Genomic DNA, 19,237 nt, shown 5'->3' with positions numbered 1-19,237 from the left:
TTGATTTCAAATGTGAACTTGACTAAATTAAGTAATACCTAGAGAACTGATAAAGCATTGTTTCTGGATGTGTCTGTGGCAATGTTTCCATAGAGGCATGATATGTGAGTTGGTGGACGGAGTGGAGAAGATCCACCCGCAGTGTGGTTGGCCACCACCCAATTGCCTATAGCTCAAATAAAACAAAAGGCAGAGGAAAGGCGAATTCTTTTCTCTCTCTCCTAGAGCCGGAACACACTTCTTATGCCCTTGGACATCAGAAGTCCAGGTTCTCCAGCTTCTGGACTCCAGGACTTACACCAGCAGACCCTCACCAAGGTTCATAGGCCTTCAGCCTCAAACTGAGATTAATACCATTGGTTTCTTGGGTTTTGAGGCTTTCAGACTTACACTGAGCAATGCTACCAGCATCCCAGGGTCTCCATCTTGCAGATGGCCTCTTGTGGAACTTCTCAGCCTTCACTATCAGGTGAGCCAATTCCCCTAATAAATATCCTCTCATATGCCTATCTATACCTATATCTTTATATGGGTGTATCTCCTATTGGTTCTGTCTCTCTGGAGAATCCTAATAAACAGAGAAAGGAACACGTCACCTAGGTAATGAGAGCAGTGCTTTGTCATCACAGATTCCTGACAAAATTTGTCAAGGGAGCTTCTCTTATGCTAAAGAGCCCCAAAGCAGGGAATTAGGGACAGATCTCCTTCAGAAATGATTTATAACGGTTAAGTGGAAATAGTCTACCTTTATCTGTCGTGATCACGTTCCAAGAAAAAAGGTTGGGTTCTTCTAGGAGCAGGTACAAAGATCCTACCCTTCCATAAAAAACCAGTGGCTGGTTAAGTATAAAAGAGGACTGAGGATGGGAAGGCACACTGGCAACACCAAGGTTCCTCAGGAAGTCGAGAGGGCATCTTGGGGGCATCACAGAGAATAGGCCAGCAAAGAGAGGAGACTGTCTCCTGCAACCTAGTCACTTGGTACATTAGCAACCCAACCTGAGGGGCTCAGGACAGGAAAATCAACAATGGCACAGCTGCACCCCACAAGAATCCAGGAAGGGGATGATTCCCCCTCCTCAAAGACAATAAGTTAGATGACCCTTCCTTTGTGACATTACAAGACTGTGGTTAGCTAGGTCTATTGAATTTTCTGCCTTCTTCCATCTTCTGCTCCATAAACTTTTATTGCATTGGTTTAACCACTCTTTCAACAGCAACAATATATCCTGAAATTTCAGTAAAAGCTTTGGGAAAGTAAGAATTTTTTTAATAATACTAGAAATCTGGAAAAATCTAAAATGTGCAATATAATGGAAATTTTTACACCATTAAAATTTATTAATTCATTTAACAAATATTTTTTAGTACCTGTTTACAGTTGGCCTTCAATATTCTCAGGAGATTGGTTCCAGAACTCTCTCAGATACCAAAATCCTGGGATGCTCAAGTTTCCTATTTTTTTTTTTTTTTTTTTTTTTTTTTTTGAGACAGAGTCTCGCTTTGTCACCCAGGCTGGAGTGCAGTGGCACGATCTCCGCTCACTGCAAGGTCCACCTCCCAGGTTCACGCCATTCTCCTGCCTCAGCCTCCCGAGTAGCTGGGACTATAGGTGTCTGCCACCACACCCGGCTAATTTTATGTATTTTTTAGCAGAGATGGGGTTTCACCGTGTTGGCCAGGATGGTCTCGATCTCCTGACCTCGTGATCCACCTGCCTCAGCCTCCCAAAGTGCTAGGATTACAGGTGTGAGCCACCATGCCCGGCCTCAAGTTTCTTATACAAAATGGCATAGTATTTGTATATAACCTACACACTTCCTCCCATATACATCCTTCCATATATTTTAAATCATCTCTAGATTGCTTATAATACCTAAGACAGGGTAAATGCAATGTAAATAGTTGTACTGTATTGTGCATTATTTTTTATTTTTGTATTGTTATTTTTGTTGGGTTTTTTTCTGAATATTTTTGATCCATTGTTTATTGAATCCACAGATGTGGAACCCACGGTTACAGAAAGCCAACTGTGTATGGAAATATATTCACAAAACTGTTAGATGAAAAAGTAGGTTACATGCTATAAGTAGTACATTAAATTTTAAAATACATATAGATTGATAGATATAGATAGGTATACACAGAGAGAGAAAGAGAGAGAGATGAAATCCAAAACTATATATACTGTATAATCTCTGGGTTGATGAAATAAGCAATTTTTATTTTTATTTTTTCTTTTAATTTGACAGTTTATGATTTTCTAAATTTGCAAATATGTATTAACTGTGGGATACAAAAAAAATGGAAAACATTCCTGAGTCCATTGTAATAGTTCATAAGCTATAATAACTGTACGTGAATAGGTAATGTTCTAGATATCAAGTGGATATAAAATTTAAGGCAGTGGGAGTTTGTTTTACACTGATTAAATTACTTATTAGCTCCGTTTGTAAATGAACATAGAATATCTACATTAGAAAAGAAAATAAAACTTCCTTGAAGAAAATGCATGTAAAACTGCTATGGATGTGGAGGTACAAGCAATATAAATGTATATTTCTCACTGTTTCTAACTAAGTAAAAAATGGACACAGAAGAAAAGTGAGCATTAAAATACAGCATCGGTTTTATTGCCAAAAGGACAAGGTCTTCCCAATCAAGCTGGATTGGAGAATGTGACTCATCCCCATAACTAGAATAAGATTCCTATTTCTTCTCCCTAAACCTAGACTTTGGAAGCTGCCTGGAAGAATAAATTCTTCAAAGCACTCATCTCTAGCCAGATGCATGGAGGACCACAAGTATACTTCACACCCTGAAGGGCAGAAGAAAGAGGCTAAGTGAGAGGGGGCAGTGCTTCAGGCTTGCTTCAGGTCATCCAATAGACAGCAAATCTGACACCTTGTCCATCAGAGAAGCCATTCGTCCTCCCACTAAGAGAAGTGAATTAGGGTACAGAGGAAGGAAAAACCAGGAGTAATACCCCCAAAATGTACCCCTCCTGGGGGCTAAAGCAGGAATCCTCTCATCAAAACAAGACTGAATTAAGAAGGGCTTGACCTTATGAGTACTAAGCCCACGTCTCTGTCATTGAGTTCCTGTGCTATCCTTTGGCACTATGATGAGGACTCGAAGAGAATGATGATGTCCCTATCTTCACAACATCACTATCAAGTTGAAGAAGAAATATGGCACACCCGAAATAATGCAATATTACAGAAAACTGTAGTGAAGTTTTAAATTGTGTACTGCCAAGTATGAATGGGTAAAAGAAGGTCAAAAAGAGTTAAAATTGTCGAGAAAAACTTCAAAGAGACAATAAAACACCTGAGTTTCAACAGCATTTCTCTCAATTGACAGAAATGAGTCTTGATAAATAGATGTAATTGGGTATATATGGAAAAGACTTTCTGAACAAAAGGAATAGCAGGCAGGAAGATACTAAAATAAAAAGGTCACATTGTGTTGGGTAGTATAAGGATGACATGCAAGATGGCAGGGTGATGTCAAAGAATGAGCACTAAGATCAAGTAATAGGGTGAATCCAGATTTACCAAGAGCCTTGAAAGCCAGGTAGAGAGAGATGTTTAGCTTTGAGGCAACAAGAAATGAGTACACTCTCTTAAGAAACTGCTCACTACAGCCATCAAAACCAAGAGCCCTAAAATATTTATGTCAATATACTAAATGGGAAGACAAGAGAAATTGTTGTTTAACAAGTCTGATATTTTCTGTTTCTGGACTGCCATACAGCAGTGATAAAATATAATTAATCTGACTTAATTAGGTTGAAATAGAGTAATGCCTTATAGAGGCCAGCTTCTATTCTGATTTCGAATTAGGACCCAACATGACATTCCTATGTACATTTCTGGCCAACTTTGAGCATTTTTTTAGTTATTAGTAAGCAGGCTATACTAGAGTTGCCTTTATTATATAAAAATTATATTCTAATAAAATTTAATAGAGTGTACAAAATCTGAGATATAGCTACAATAAAAGATTTTGAATCAGCTGAAATTCATGCAAATTTTGTCTTGATTAAATGAGGCAAATATTTTATGATTCCAATAAAATGACCAAAGGCCTGGTCTCTAAATATATGTATTCCAAAATAAAATAATATAAGCTAGACTAGAAGCAAGCAAACCTCTATCGAGGGAAATGATGATTATGCTAAATAAAAGGGGACACTGACATGGCAGTAAACCTTGATCTTGTCTGCCAAAACAAAACTGAATGTCTTCTTTATTCAACAGACCATGCAAGAGAAAAAAAAATGCAGTGATTGGCGCTGGGGTCAGCGGATTAGGTGCCATTAAGAGCTGCTTGGAGGAGGGACTCGAACCTGTATGTTTTGAAAAAAGCAATGAGACTGGAGGACTGTGGAGATATGAGGTAATTAATAAACATTCTCATAAACTCTGATGTATCTGTATACTATGAGAGAAGTGTTTTCTTTCTAACTAGGAAATAGAACTCTGATGACATATAACTTAGATATTCTTTAAGTGTTCCTTTCCAAGTAGTGATATCTTACATTCATATAAACCTGAAATTTTTTGAAGTGCTTCCACAATCCTATTCACTTTTATCCCCCCAACCACCCCATATGGAATACTTGGGGTATCAGTATGCAAATTTTACAGATGAGAAAGCTAAAACTCAGAAATTCTGTATAGTTATCCATCCTCTAGCACACTTGGTAATAAGACTTAAGATCTCCTGAATTCTGGTTCTAACATTTTCCTCTCTACCATAGAATCATCCTCTTTACGTTGCTTTGTGTTGTCTAATGGATGCTGAAAAAACTACCTGTACCAAGAAAGGTGTGTGTAATCATGATTATACTCATGCATAGCTTAAAGCAATAGGTTTTATATCATGGATAGTATCCCAGATGAATAGAAGTAAGCGTACTCTTAAAAATAATGTCTTCCATTTATGCAGCCAACAGACACATGAAAAAATGCTCATCATCACTGGCCATCAGAGAAATGCAAATCAAAACCACAATGAGATACCATCTCACACCAGTTAGAATGTCAATCGTTAAAAAGTCAGGAAACAACAGGTGCTGGAGAGGATGTGGAGAAATAGGAACACTTTTACACTGTTGATGGGACTGTAAACTAGACAATGTGGTGAATCCTCAAGGATCTAGAACTAGAAATACCATTTGACCCAGCCATCCCATTACTGGGTATATACCCAAAGGATTATAAATCATGCTGCTATAAAGACACATGCACACGTATGTTTATTGTGGCACTATTCACAATAGCAAAGACTTGGAACCAACCCAAATGTCCAACAATGATAGACTGGATTAAGGAAATGTGGCACATATACACCATGGAATACTATGCAGCCATAAAAAAGGATGAGTTCATGTCTTTGGAGGGACATGGATGAAGCTGGAAACCATCATTCTCAGCAAACTATTGCAAGGACAGAAAACCAAACACCGGGTGTTCTCACTCATAGGTGGGAATTGAACAATGAGAACTCTTGGACACAGGGTGGGGAACATCACACACCAAAGCCTGTCGTGGGTTGGGGGAAGTGGGGAGGGATAGCATTAGGAGATATACCTAATGTAAGTGATGGAGTTAATGGGTGCAGCACACCAACATGGCACATGTATACATATGTAACAAACCTGCACGTTGTGCACATGTACCCTAGAACTTAAAGTATAATAATAAAAATAGAAAGTATAAGTAAAAAAAAAAGTCTTCTTGAAGTATAATTCATTTTTTTAAAAAAGCAGCCTTTTTTCTCTTAAGTATTCAACATATTTATCTAATACTTTTTGTTTTTAACCCTTAACTTTTTTCTTTTTTCTTTTTTTTTTTTTTTTTGAGACTGAGTCTCGCTCTGTCTCTCCAGGCTGGAGTGCAGTGGCGCAATCTCGGCTCACTGCAAGCTCCGCCTTCCAGCTTCACGCCATTCTCCTGCCTCAGCCTCCCAAGTAGCTGGGACTACAGGCGCCTGCCACCACGCCCGGCTAATTTTTTGTATTTTTAGTAGAGAGGGGGTTTCACCGTGGTCTCGATCTCCTGATCTCATGATCCGCCCTCCTAGGCCTCCCAAAGTGCTGGGATTACAGGCGTGAGCCACCGCGCCAGCCTATCCCTTAACATTTTAATATACATCATATTTGCATGATTTTTTTTCTCTCAGCTCTCATAGTGCTTTTTTCCAGGGGCTTCTCTTAATCCAAATTCTTTTAGTTGTGACGTCTTTTTTACCCTTTGGAAGTTTCTCTTCTCAACCCCTTTTTGTCTGTTTTAATTTTGTTTGTTATGCTGCATTTTAGTATCTATAATCTTCCTCCTGTTAAGTTATAATGTAATTACTGGTATTAATTTAGGTCTGTCATTATAAGCAAAATTCTGAACTATGAAGAGTTCCCTTTGTAGAGAAATGAGTCCAATGCCTCCATTGTTCCTGTTGGGCAATATTACAGTAAACTGACTGTCAAGTACATTTTTTCAAGGAAAAATAAGCCTAAAACCACCTGTCTGATCATACCTAACCATTCTATGTTGTGCTACTGAATCCTGAAAGCCATGGGTTTGCTGTTTCCCACAGGAAACACCTGAAAGTGGAAGGCCTGGGATATACAAATCTATGACCTGCAACACTTCAAAGGAGATGACAGCCTTCAGCGACTACCCTTTCCCTGATCATTATCCCAACTATTTGCACAATTCCAAAATGATGGAGGATCTCAGGATGTACACCAGGCACTTTCACCTTACCAAGCACATCCAGTTTCTGGTAAGGAATGAAAAGTATGCTCATCACCTACAGACTGTTGAAGGCAAAGCTTGTGTAAGCCAGAGAAAACTAAGGCGTATTTTCAATTTGCATTTTCCATTACAATTCAGAGAGAAATAGCATGTCTTCTATTAGTCTCAAGATTAGTGAATCTTATATTAGTTTTCCCACCAGAAGAAAAGCATTGTCTCATTATTTGAACCTAAAATCTAGTTTTCAGTTAATTTTATTAAATAGAGAACATAAGTTATAGGGAAAAATTAATGTGTTTTTTTCTCTAAGGTACCTTGATGTCTGGAAAGGGATCATTTTAGAACATTTATGTGAACAAAATTCCTAAAGATCCAGAAACTCTGAATATAAAAGGCACCACCTATTTTATTTGTTAAGACACAGAATTGGGGGAAAAATGGAAGATTGAGAACAATGCTCTAAAACCAAGGCTATCTTTGTTTCTTTGTTCCCAGTCAAAGGTGTGCAGAGTGAGGAAGCACCCAGATTTTTCATCCTCTGGCCAGTGCGATGTTGTGGTAGAAACCGATGGGAAGCAGAAAACCTATGTCTTTGATGGGATCATGATTTGCAGTGGCTATTACAATTAAAAGTGTTTGCCCTTAAAGGATTTCCCAGGTATTTAACTGATGAGTGTACAAGCAAAATCTTTACATTCTAAGAATCATAATATCTGCAGTATTACAGCATTGGACAGAACTGTTTACATGATACAGTAGGGATTTAAAAAAAGAGGGTGTGGCAACTTTCTGGAATAGCCAGGAAAGATCTGATAATAGAAATATAACACTTGAACTAGAAACTAAGATTCCTCAGGCAAACCAAGGTCTGGGAGCAGGCATTCCAGGAAGAGTAAGTAATAACAAGAAAAGCAATAGCATGTGAAATAGTCACAGGAGCTCAGGGAACGACACTCACTTGATGTTCCTGAAGCAGGTGATTGTGCAGGGAGAGACATGTAGGAGTCAATAAAAGACCACTGCAGTGTGTGTGTGTGTGTGTGTGTGTGTGTGTGTGTTTATATGTTTGGAGGGGCAGGTACATGATTATACTTTTATTTTGTAAACATCAGTCTTGCAGTGATGTGGAATATTAATTGATACGGAAGAGGGGGACAAAGCAGGAACATCAATAAAGAGGGTTTTTTAATCGTCCATTAAAGAGATGGTGAAAGCCTCTAGTAAAGTAATGGTAGTAGGACTCAAAAGGAGGAGAAAAATTTAGGAAATATTTTGGAGGTCATTACAAGACTCAATGAATGATAAAATATGTGACAATTTTTTATTTAATATTTTTGAAATTTTACTTTTTCTTTTTGAAATACTATGTAATATTTTTGAAAAATAATAATTTTTTTTTCTTGAGACGGAGTCTCTCTCTGTTGCCCAGGCTGGAGTACAATGGTGCCATCTCGGCTTGCTGCAACCGCCGCCTCCCAGATTCAAGCGATTCTCCTGCCTCAGCCTCCTGAGTAGCTGGGATTACAGGCACATGCCACTATGCCTGGCTAATTTTTGTATTTTTAGTAGAGACGGGGTTTCACCACGTTGGCCAGGCTGGTCTCGAACTCCTGACCTCGTGATCCGCCCACCTCAGCCTCCCAAAGTGCTGGGATAATAGGCGTGAGCCACCCGGCCAGGCCAAATTCTTTAAAGATGTTTTGAAATTTCTGTTACTCTAGACTTGCACCGTCTTAGTCACTGCTAGCAAGATGTTGCTACTGAGCATTTGCAATGTGGCTAATAGGAATTGAGATGTAATTTCAGTGTAAAATACACACCAGCTTTTGACGACATAGTGAAAATGTAAAAAATATGTCAATAATACCTTTGTAAGCAGGACAATGGCCATGGAAGTCTGAATCCACTAAGGAGTGTGTAAGAACTCACCTGCCTAAAGCAATTAATTGATAATAAAGTATAAAAAATTAAAAATTAAAAGAACCTTTGTATATCAATTATATACTGATAACATCTTAGATTTTGTTGGGTTAAATAAAATATATTATTAAAGTTAATATCTTTTTTCTACTTTTTTCATATTACTACTAGAAAATTTAAAATTCCATATGTGGTTGAATTATATTTCTTTTAGACAACACTGCTCTATATTGCTAAGTATCTTTACATATTTTTTAAATCAATTTATGGAGTCATAAAAATAGAAGAACAGTTCCTCATGAATCAGTAGAGAGTAAGGAAAAGGTAATACCTCCTAAAGTGACAAGTCATCATATTGAGCAGATTTAAAGCTGGATTTTTAAAAGGAAACATTAATATGCTCTGATTTTCGTCTTAGGCATATCATCTCTGCCATTGGATATTTCATTCCTTGGATAATCTCATTTTGCAACATTGGCAGCAACTGACCAACCAACAAAGAAAGGGATTTAAGTAACATATACTTCAAGTTTAGAAATAAATTTTCTGAAACAGTCTTTCCTATTTCTGTTTGTGATTTGAGAGATTCTACCCTTTCCTTATAGGGATCAAGAACTTCCAAGGTCCATATCTCCACACCTAGGCATACAAGCATCTCGACAATTTTGTGGGGAAGACAGTGGTTGTGGTCAGCATTGAGAATTCTGGAGCAGATGTGGCTGGTGAGATCAGTCATGTTGCTGAACAGGTTTGACATTCTAAACTGATTCTGTTCTTGGTGTAACCTTGATATCTACAAAGCACCGACCGTGGTGAGTCTAGGCTTTTGCTACTCCCAACCTTGACTGCTGCTCTCCAACCTGGTAAAAGCACTTTCTTCTTCTGACTTTTCACCATGAGTGAAAGAATGTAGAAAACCAAAATAATGGTACCCTCCCATACCATAATGCACTGAAATTGTGAAAGATAGCAATCAAACTAGAGTCAGATAATGGGAATTATCGAGGTGCAGCTACGCTAGAGAGATGGAAACTTTCAAACTGAAATGAATTTTACAGAAAATGCCAAATTTTCATACTGGAAATAACATTTAAACAGAGAAATATATACACAAGCTGAGTAAAAATGCACTGCTGATACATGAGCAAGGAATAGGGTGGAAATTCTGTGGGCGCCCACTGACTGAAAAAAATGAAAAGTAGGAAAAAAATGAGCTATTTTTTTCTTTGCAGGGAATGTTTTTGACCCCTAAAGAGCATAGAGAGATTACTTTTCAAAATTCAAAATTAATTTTCATTTTTGATTTCGGATTTCCAGGAAGAAGACACAAGATTTCCAGTACTTAAATCTTCTGTGTGAATGAAATTCAATCAACCATTCTGAGTGCCATCTTACCCCTGCCAAGCATTGTATGCAAGATATAATGATAAATGAGTCATAATCTCTGAGATTAAAGACCTCACAAGCTAGTGATTTTATTTTCATTAAAAACTCAGTAGCCTTTTTAAAATCTCAGTTAAATAATTCAAAATAGAGAATTTTAAAAATGTATCCTCTATTTTTCATGGACTTCGTACTTTTCACTTTAAATTTTCCATTTGTAAATGTGAAAAAATTCAAGATGTGCATTTTCACATTGCATTTTTGATTTGTGTGTGTGTGTGTGCATGTTTTGTTGGTGGTGTTTGTTTGTTTTCTTAATAGAGGCATGGTCTCTCTCTGTCACCCAGGCTAGAATGCAGTGGCACTATTGTAGCTCACTGCAATCTTGAACTCCTGGGCTCAGGTGATCCTACTGCCTCAGCCTCCCAAAGCACTAAGATTACAGGCATGAGCCACCATGCCCAGCCTGTATTTTTGTTGTTATCTCAGTCTTTGCATCCATATATTTTTCCATCAGTCTAAATTGTAGAATGATAGAAATGAGAAGGAATCTGGATACTAACTTGTAGCTCTCAACATAATAAATTATTCATGTTAACTTTTTTTCCCACATTCTGAGACCTAAGGGATTCCAGATATTCAGCACAGCTGTTAAGTGAACATTAAAATGGAAACAGAAAAAACAATAAAATAATTAAAATGACTTTAAATAATTGGACCTGAGAAATGTATAGAGTGAAAGAGGAGGAAGAGAATCAGGGAGGGGGGATGAGATAATATGAGAAGTTAATTATATTCCCTTGACAGTTTAGAAAAAAATGCATCTGAGCTTCTGAGATAACAGTAATAAGAAATAAAATGGTAATTTGGCAACAACTTCTCTTCTACAGGTTTTCCTCAGTACAAGACCAGGTGCATGGATATGGAACCGGGTTTGGGATAATGGGAATCCCCTTGATATCACACTCTTCACTCATTATAGTAGAATAATGGAAAAAAATTTCCCCAAACTCGTGATCAACAGATGGGTAGAAAATAAATAAAATGCAAGGTTTAACCATGACAATTATGGGCTACAGCCTCAACACTGGTAAGGTCTAGGATTTAAAACAAATAAACAGTATTTCAAACCTACTAGACCAAGCAGAATCTATAAGCTATACTTAAGAAATAAGAATTAAAGGGTACCATTCTAATACTTGGTAGCATTTAGTTGGATAGAGAATATTCAAGTTATTTCCTTCCTACTAGTAACTTATGGTCATTCTCCTAAGGCTCTACTGAGAAAAAGATGTGGGGGGTTGGGAGTAGGGGAGTAGAGACAAACTTTAATACTTGTTTTATTTGAGACTCACACCATCTAACTATGCCACCCTCTGGTTCCTCTTTCACTATCATCTTAACCACTTCCTCTTCACTCCCAGATTCAAAACTGTGATTCCTCTGGAGGGCATGACTGTCACCCTCAAACCTATTGTCAACCAGGACAATTTCAATGTCTGTATGTATGACTACTCAATACCCATGCAGTGCAGCCCCTCGACTTCCTCAACTGCACTGGTCTCATGTCCACTCCACTTGAGTCATCCACACCCATGGCCGTCCTGGAACTTATCACCCAGAACTACAGTGTATCCGGATGTCATTCCAGGGCCCATTCTGTGATTGCAGCCTCTTCCTTTTACACTCTCATCCCACTACACGCTAGCCAGTTCTCTGACCTTATCCAGTCCTCTCATCCCATATCTTCCTCCTCTTGTTCTTTCATCTCTGTTACCACTTTTCGTCTATTTTCTTTCTTGCTCCCTTTTCCCCACTTGTGCGTCAAAACTTGATGTTATCCGTGTATCTATTCTTGGTCCTCTTCCCTTTTCTCCCTACACAGCTTCCTTTATTAAAAAAATTTAAAAACACCCTAGGCAAAAGATAAAAGCTTGAACTAAAGCAGTGAAAATAAAAAAATAGTATTAAGAAGTATCTGGAAGAAAAAGCATACATAGCTTTATGACTAACTGATGTTGGATGTGTGACTCCAGGTTCTTTCCTGAGGAAAAAGTATTCAGAAGATGAAAGACGTGTATTAATAGTAAAGTAGAACTGAAAATATGACTTCTTGCTACTAATTTATAGCTCAAGTACTAAATTACAATTACCAAAGATCTGTGTGTCACTGAACATAAGTTTTTCCAATGAAGATTCACTCTTAAAAGCACACAGTTGCACCTTACAGGCCCTTGAAAAATATTAATGACCAGCTGGTGTTCATATTTACATTATATTGAGTGAAACTACATATGTTAAGAATCAAAAAGCTTTATTCCTGGAAAAAAAATACTATTAGCTAAAAGTATATTTAGCTAAAATTAATCGGGTGTATTATCACCTGAGTTTCACAATCTCATCTGATTGTTATATTATTATTATCGTTTTACAGATTGGGAATCCGAGACTGAAATGTTATGAGATTTTTCCAAGGTCTCACAACTAGTAAGTGACAGGACCATTATTAGTCTAATTCTGACTCTGAAAATCATTTGTAACCAATAAACTGTATCACCTTTTCAGGGATGCCAATATAGAATATGAAAAATTGTTAAAATACTATGGTGATTTCCTGAGCATTTGCCAACCACAACTTGTTTATGAAGAAAATTTATACTCCCTTCTTGATGTTATACTCTTTACCATGCAGATTTCTCAGCCATCAGGCTACTGTGAGTGATGATCTGCCTAACCACATAATTTCTGGAAGAGTCCTGACGAAACCAGAAGTGAGAGAGTTCACCACAACATCAGTCATCTTTGAGGATGGCACTGAAAAGAACATTGATGCTGTCATCTTTGCCACAGGCTACACCTTGTCTTTCCCTTTCTTGGAGGATGACTCAGCAATCCTGGACAGCCAGTACTCCATGTTCAAATTTATGTTCCCTCCTCAGCTGGAGAAACCAACACTAACCTAGCTTCATTGGCATTCTCCAGCCAGTGGGAGCCATCATTCCCATTTCAGAACTCCAGATCCGATGCACTGTGCAAGCGAGGGTAAGTGGTGGTCTTCTGCATGAGCAAAGTAGGTTCTTAATTATACACTAGACTTTAAGAGCACTCAGAAGGTCTTCTGTTCAATACATCTTCTCCCTTACTCTATTAAAGTGCCTGAAATTTCACCATTAAAAACGGACTACGTTGGGACTATCTAGAATTTTGATTTTCCACTTCTAAGAGAATCCTATTAAAAGAAAAGCATTCAAGGAATTATAAAAACACATAAAATTATAATCAGGTTACATTTTGGTATTTTGTATCCATTCACTTATTTCCAGTAGAAAGCTAATTTATCATAAGGCTTTAAGGAAACAGAAAATAGAGAAGGTAGGAAAACAAACAAGGGAGAATATACTTATGAAAGTATTTCAGAAAGGTTGTGAAGTTATTTTACTTTGTTGGACAACTCCAAGTATTTGGCTCATATTCTTGACTCATTTCCAAAGTCCTTACCTTTGATGCTTCAGAGCAAAATAAAATTGGTATCAGAAAGAAATCAGGGCTGGGCATGGTGGCTCACGCCTATAATCCCAGCACTTTAGGAGGCTGAGGCAGGCAGATGACTTGAGGTCAGGTGTTTGAGACCAGCCTGGCCAACATGGTGAAATCCTGTCTCTACTAAAAATACAAAAATTAGCTGGGCATGGTGGCACATGCCTGTAATCTCAAGTACTTGGGAGGCTGAGGTGGGAGAATTGCTTGAACCCAGGGAGTGAAAAACAAAAAACAAGAAGAAAGAAAGAAATCAGGATCAAGTTTGATAGAATTGCATTGTAGTTTCTGCTAACCACAGTAAATTGATTAAGTTGTCTGGAGAAGTTTCCCTCGGATTCCTAAATAATTGTTATCAAGTTCTCCATGATCTGATTAATGAGATACAATTCTGATTAATCAGAATTGTATCTAATCAGGATACATCACCAGACAGTTCTTCCCTGATGAGTCAAAATGTGGTAGAAATAGTAGATACCTTCACTGAATCCTTTACATTTGAGACATAAAATTATCAATTAGACAAGTCAAGAATTTAAAAGATGTACTGCTGTACACTGAGGCCAGAGCTCATATCTAAGTGGCTTATGTTGTTTGTCTATCTTACATCGTTCACTTTCTAAAGCCATGTGGTTATTCCCTCAGTGAAGTCATTTCTAATAATAACACATTTTATTCTCATTTAAAAATATCTACGGTATATCACTACTTTAGGTAGATATGTTGGTTTCCATATACATATCTTGCTCCTCTTTCTTCTAGCAAGTATACATTTTCTTTGCTGACTTCTGCTATGAATCCATGCCTGGAAATATGAGCACCAGTAAATACCAATGGAATGTTGAAAGATGACAAATAGATAATATGATGGTAGACATAAAAGAGAATAGTTACAAAGTCACTTATCATGCTTACTGGATTTAGCTACCTGTACCTGATTGCGTTTTTTAAAATAAACATTTTTAAAGATTTATTTTAGTATAATATATACATAGAAAAGTACCATGCCATGAATGTTTAGCTTACTGAATTTTCACAAATTGAGCACACACTCACCTACTCAACCATCATTTAGTTTAAAAATATATATAACAACAACAACAAAAAACTCAAGATGACTAGCACTCAGAGGCTCCCCCTGCAGTTTTTTCTGTCCCCAGCATGACCAAGAGTAACCACTATTTTCATTTCTAATAGCAGCAGTTCATTTTCACTTTTCAATTTTTTTCACAGTGTGTGTTGTATTGTTTGGCTTCTTTCACTCAACTTGATATTTGCGCGATTCATCCATATTTTGTACTAATTTATTTTCACTACTATATAGCATTTCATATACTTAACCATTGTAGATATGGATTTGTATATATATCTATATATATCTCCACAATCACCCATTCCACCTTGATGGGCATTTAGAGTTATTGTAAAAAGTGATGCCTTGAACAATCTAATACATGTCTTTTGTTGAATACACATATTTCTGTGGGGTATATACCGAGGAAAATAATTGCTGCTTCACAAGGTATGCTTATGTATAAAATAACATTTTAATGTACTAGGTTGCCTTTCTATTCTGCAAGTCCGTTCCTTTGATGTCTTGCATACTCAACCAATGTATTATGTTTTGTAAGACATTTAACAGTATTCATGAATAGGTACTACTTTTGTAACAACAGATACGTGCAGCTGATGAAGCAATGAGGGGAATAATTTAGAAGTTGATGGGCCTGCCTCTCTTTGTTCTGTTACCCTGATTTATTGTCTTTTCCCCCTCTAACCTTTGTCGTGTCCTCTCTCCCCACAAAACCACACATGCACTCATACACCATCTTCTTTTTTATTACTTGCTTTTCTTTTTAACAAATATAGTTATTGCAATCTTGAGAAATTCTCTATCACTATATACTTCATGAATGTATAAGTGAGAACTGAGATTTTTCCAATTGCTCTGAGGACTGAGAAAAATCATTTTTGAGACGTAAGATCAATGCCAGGGCCTATTCACATAATGAGAGGGACTTTTGAGGCAGATCACAGTACAGTTTGAAGATCTATGGGAAATTAAAAATTATATCAAGGGAATTCTTAATATTTAAGAATTTTGGTTGCAGATTTAAACTGAGAAACAACTCCAAACATACTTCTCTTAAGGGAAGGTTAACTTCCCTTCCTGACAACCCAAGAATGATAGAAAGGAAAATATCTTCCTTGAGAATTTTTTTTTATAAAGGGCTTTGGTTATATGTTCCATAAAGACCTGATTATTATAACTGTGTTCTTTCAAAACCACTGTTTTCATTCACTTGCTTTCTCTAGCCTTCCTGACAATCCTCGTATTTCTATCTCTTTTCCTTAGGACTGAAAAAATTACCCTCCACAAGTGCCATGATAGCTGACATCAACAGGAGGAAAAAGAAAATGGCAAAAGAGTAAGAAACTTAATTGTTGGTTTAAGTAAATGAAGCCTACTTAGACCGAGATGCTTGATTTTTCTCATTATGTACTTTACCCCTAAATGAGATCTCCTAAGATAATTTTAGTTCATTGTGAAAAATGTACATGAGGTTCACGTATAAAAATGCCTGGCTATGGAACATAACTCTCATCATTTGTTGATCAGCCACAGAATATTAAATCTATGCAATGAAGGCTGGGCATGGTGGCTCACGCCTGTAATCCCAGCACTTTGGGAGGCCGAGGTAGGCAGATCACCTGACGTCAGGAGATCGAGACCAGCCTGACCAACATGGAGAAACCTTGTCTCTACTAAAAATACAGAATTAGCCAGGCATGGTGGCTCTTGCCTGTAATCCCAGCTACTGGGGAGACTGAGGCAGGAGAATCACTTGAACCCGGGAGGTAGAGGTTGCAGTGAGCCAAGATCGCGCCATTGCACTCCAGCCTGGGCAACAAGAGCAAAACTCCGTCTCAAAAAAAATAAATAAATAAAAATAAAAAATCTATGCAATGAGCAATCTCCAAAAGTGAGAAATGTCAAGAAACTTTATTCACTGTGAGAAGTGAGATCGCAAAAACTACTTGAGAAATTAGCCAAATTCAGAATCTAAAGAAAAATACTTTTCAAATGTATAATTAAGTGAAGAGTAACTTAAGATGATGTACATTCATTTCAAGTTGTTAAACACCTACTTTGTGCACTTTGTAATAAACTTGCATTCTAAGAGCATCCTTAGGGGAATTTTGGAAGAGATGCTAAAATACCATTATTATAATTTCATAACTAAGCCAACAGTATAAACTGTAAGACTAAATATGACATGTAAATATCATTTACTTTTCCTATGATCTCATGTCTCTACTTAAGTCTATACTTATTCATTTTTTTTTTTGCTAAAATAGATTTTCCCTTTGTATTTTCTGTCTGATTACTTTGGGTTTTTAGGAAAGTTACTGATTTATATACATTTATTTTGTAATAACATTTTACTTTAAATTTTTCCTGATTATAATATTTATTTGATTATCTTAGATTTGCTAAGTGGACCATGAAAATAACTGTAATTTAGACTCTTCTTTCCTTTTATGTATTTCTTTTTTCTGGTATTACTACCTGGCTGTAACTTACAGGATGATCTTAGATAATGGAGAAGACTATACCTATTCTTGCTTTGTTACTGATTTTGTTGAGATCACCTCTAGTGTTTCACCATTAAAAGTACAATACTGTCTACTGGAGGCTGAGAAAGTATCCTTCTGTTCCTATCTTATGCAAAGAAATGTATGTTTAATTTCATCCAGTGCCTTTTGGCCATTTTTTTTCTTAGTTTTATTTTTTATTTCAATAGTTTTTGGGGTACAAGTGGTTTTTCGTTACAGGGGTGAATTGTATAGTGGTGAAGTCTGAGATTTTAGTGCACCCATCACCTGAATAATGTACATGTACCCAATATGTAGTTTTTTTATTCCTCACCTCCCAATCCCTCCCTCCCCCTTCTCAGTCTCCATAGCTCATAATATCACTCTGTCTGCCTTTGTGTACTCATAGCTTAGCTCTCACTTATAAGTAAAAACATACGGTATTTGGTTTTCCATTGCTGAGTTACTTCACTTAGACTAATGGCCTCCAGCTCCATTTAAGTTACTGCAAAAGACATTATTTCATTCTTTTTAATGGCTGAGTAGTATTCCATGGTACATATGTACCACATCTTCTTTATCCATTCATTGGTGGACGGGCACTTAGGTTGGTTTCATATCTTTGCAATTGTGAATTGTGCTGCAATAAACATACATGTGCAGGTGCCTTTTGACTATATTTTAAAATGATAGAAATTTTCACCATTGATTTGTTGATGGCATGAATTATAGTAATATATTTCCAAATACTAAGCATTTCTTAATTTCCAGAAATAAGGACTACTTGGTTATTGTGTATAATTATTTCAATATAGCGTTAAATTCTATTTGATAGAATTTAATGGTATATTAAATTTATAGGTGGAATTGGTCTGTGATTTTCCTTTAGATGGAATGTGGTTTTAGATGGTATGTGATTTTCCTTTAGATGCAATTGGTCTGCGATTTTCCTTTTTGTTTTCACTTTTGTTTCTATTTTTGTTGTGTTATTAAGCTTATACGAACCTTACAAAATGAATAAGGAAAGTTTAGTGCTTTTCTATGGTCAGAAACAACTTAAATAGACTTAAATAGAATGGGGAGTTCAAGTTACTTGAAAATTTGAAGTAAAAAAATTGATAAAATTGACATTAGCACTGCACACTTATTTTAGAAATAATTCCTAGACCACATTTTCCATTGTTTGCTTTATTACTGGTCTAGTTGCATTCTTCTGTTCTTGTGAAAGGTAAAGATACATTGTATTAGAAAATTATCATACTTATCTAATTTTGCAAACTTTAAGCCTGTAGTTATGCAAAATATTTTCTTAATTGCTCTTATTTTTTGTATAAAATTCTTATTTATTTTTATATGTATAGTATTTGTCTTTTTCTTTTTTTGACTAAACCTTCAAAAATTTCTCTATTTTGTGTTTATTTTTATTTTTCAAGCAACTACCTTTGAGATTTTTCAATTCCCCTTTTTCATGAATTTAGTCTTTCACCTTAATGCCTTATTACTACTTTCCTTGGCTTTGTTTTGTGTTCCTTTCAAACTTCATTATCTGGCTACTTTGTGCATTTACTTTACATTATTTTTTCTTGAATAATACTAACTTTTTTCTCTCCCTAACATTTTGAAAAGTTTTGATATTTTTAAGATAGTCTGTAATTCCAATTTGGTTTCCTCTTTTACCCAAGAGTTATTTAACAGAGTGATGTTTAATTTCAAAGTATGTGGATCAAGTCTCATAAAAGTGAACAAAAACTAATTCATGACTGTCTAAGAATATTATTTAAGGGCAGAGTTTGTGTCCAGGATTAATATATGGAAAAGATAGTTCATGTAGCTTGGAAGCATGAAGTATGCAACAGAGTGTAACGCTCTACTCAACTCATATATTCCTCACTCATCCAGGCTTACGTAATGAAACTGCATTTTGTGTCTAGAAGGGGAATCAGTATCTAAGACTGCATCCATTCACTCATCCAACGTTTTCTGTGTGTACATGACTCTACTTGGTACTTTGGGAACTTTAAAGATATCAGGAATTCACA

General features: G+C 36.5%; 1 pseudogene; it reads left to right on the top strand.

The window, feature by feature from the left end:
- The first annotated feature begins 398 nt into the window (after positions 1–398).
- The window catches only part of LOC100432316 (flavin-containing monooxygenase 5-like), a 36,512-nt pseudogene continuing 17,673 nt past the window's right edge, over positions 399–19,237 (top strand).

This window comes from Pongo abelii, chromosome 1 (genome assembly GCF_028885655.2).
Source record: "Pongo abelii isolate AG06213 chromosome 1, NHGRI_mPonAbe1-v2.0_pri, whole genome shotgun sequence".
Lineage (NCBI taxonomy): Eukaryota > Metazoa > Chordata > Mammalia > Primates > Hominidae > Pongo > Pongo abelii.
This window is presented reverse-complemented; position numbering and strand designations above follow the sequence as displayed.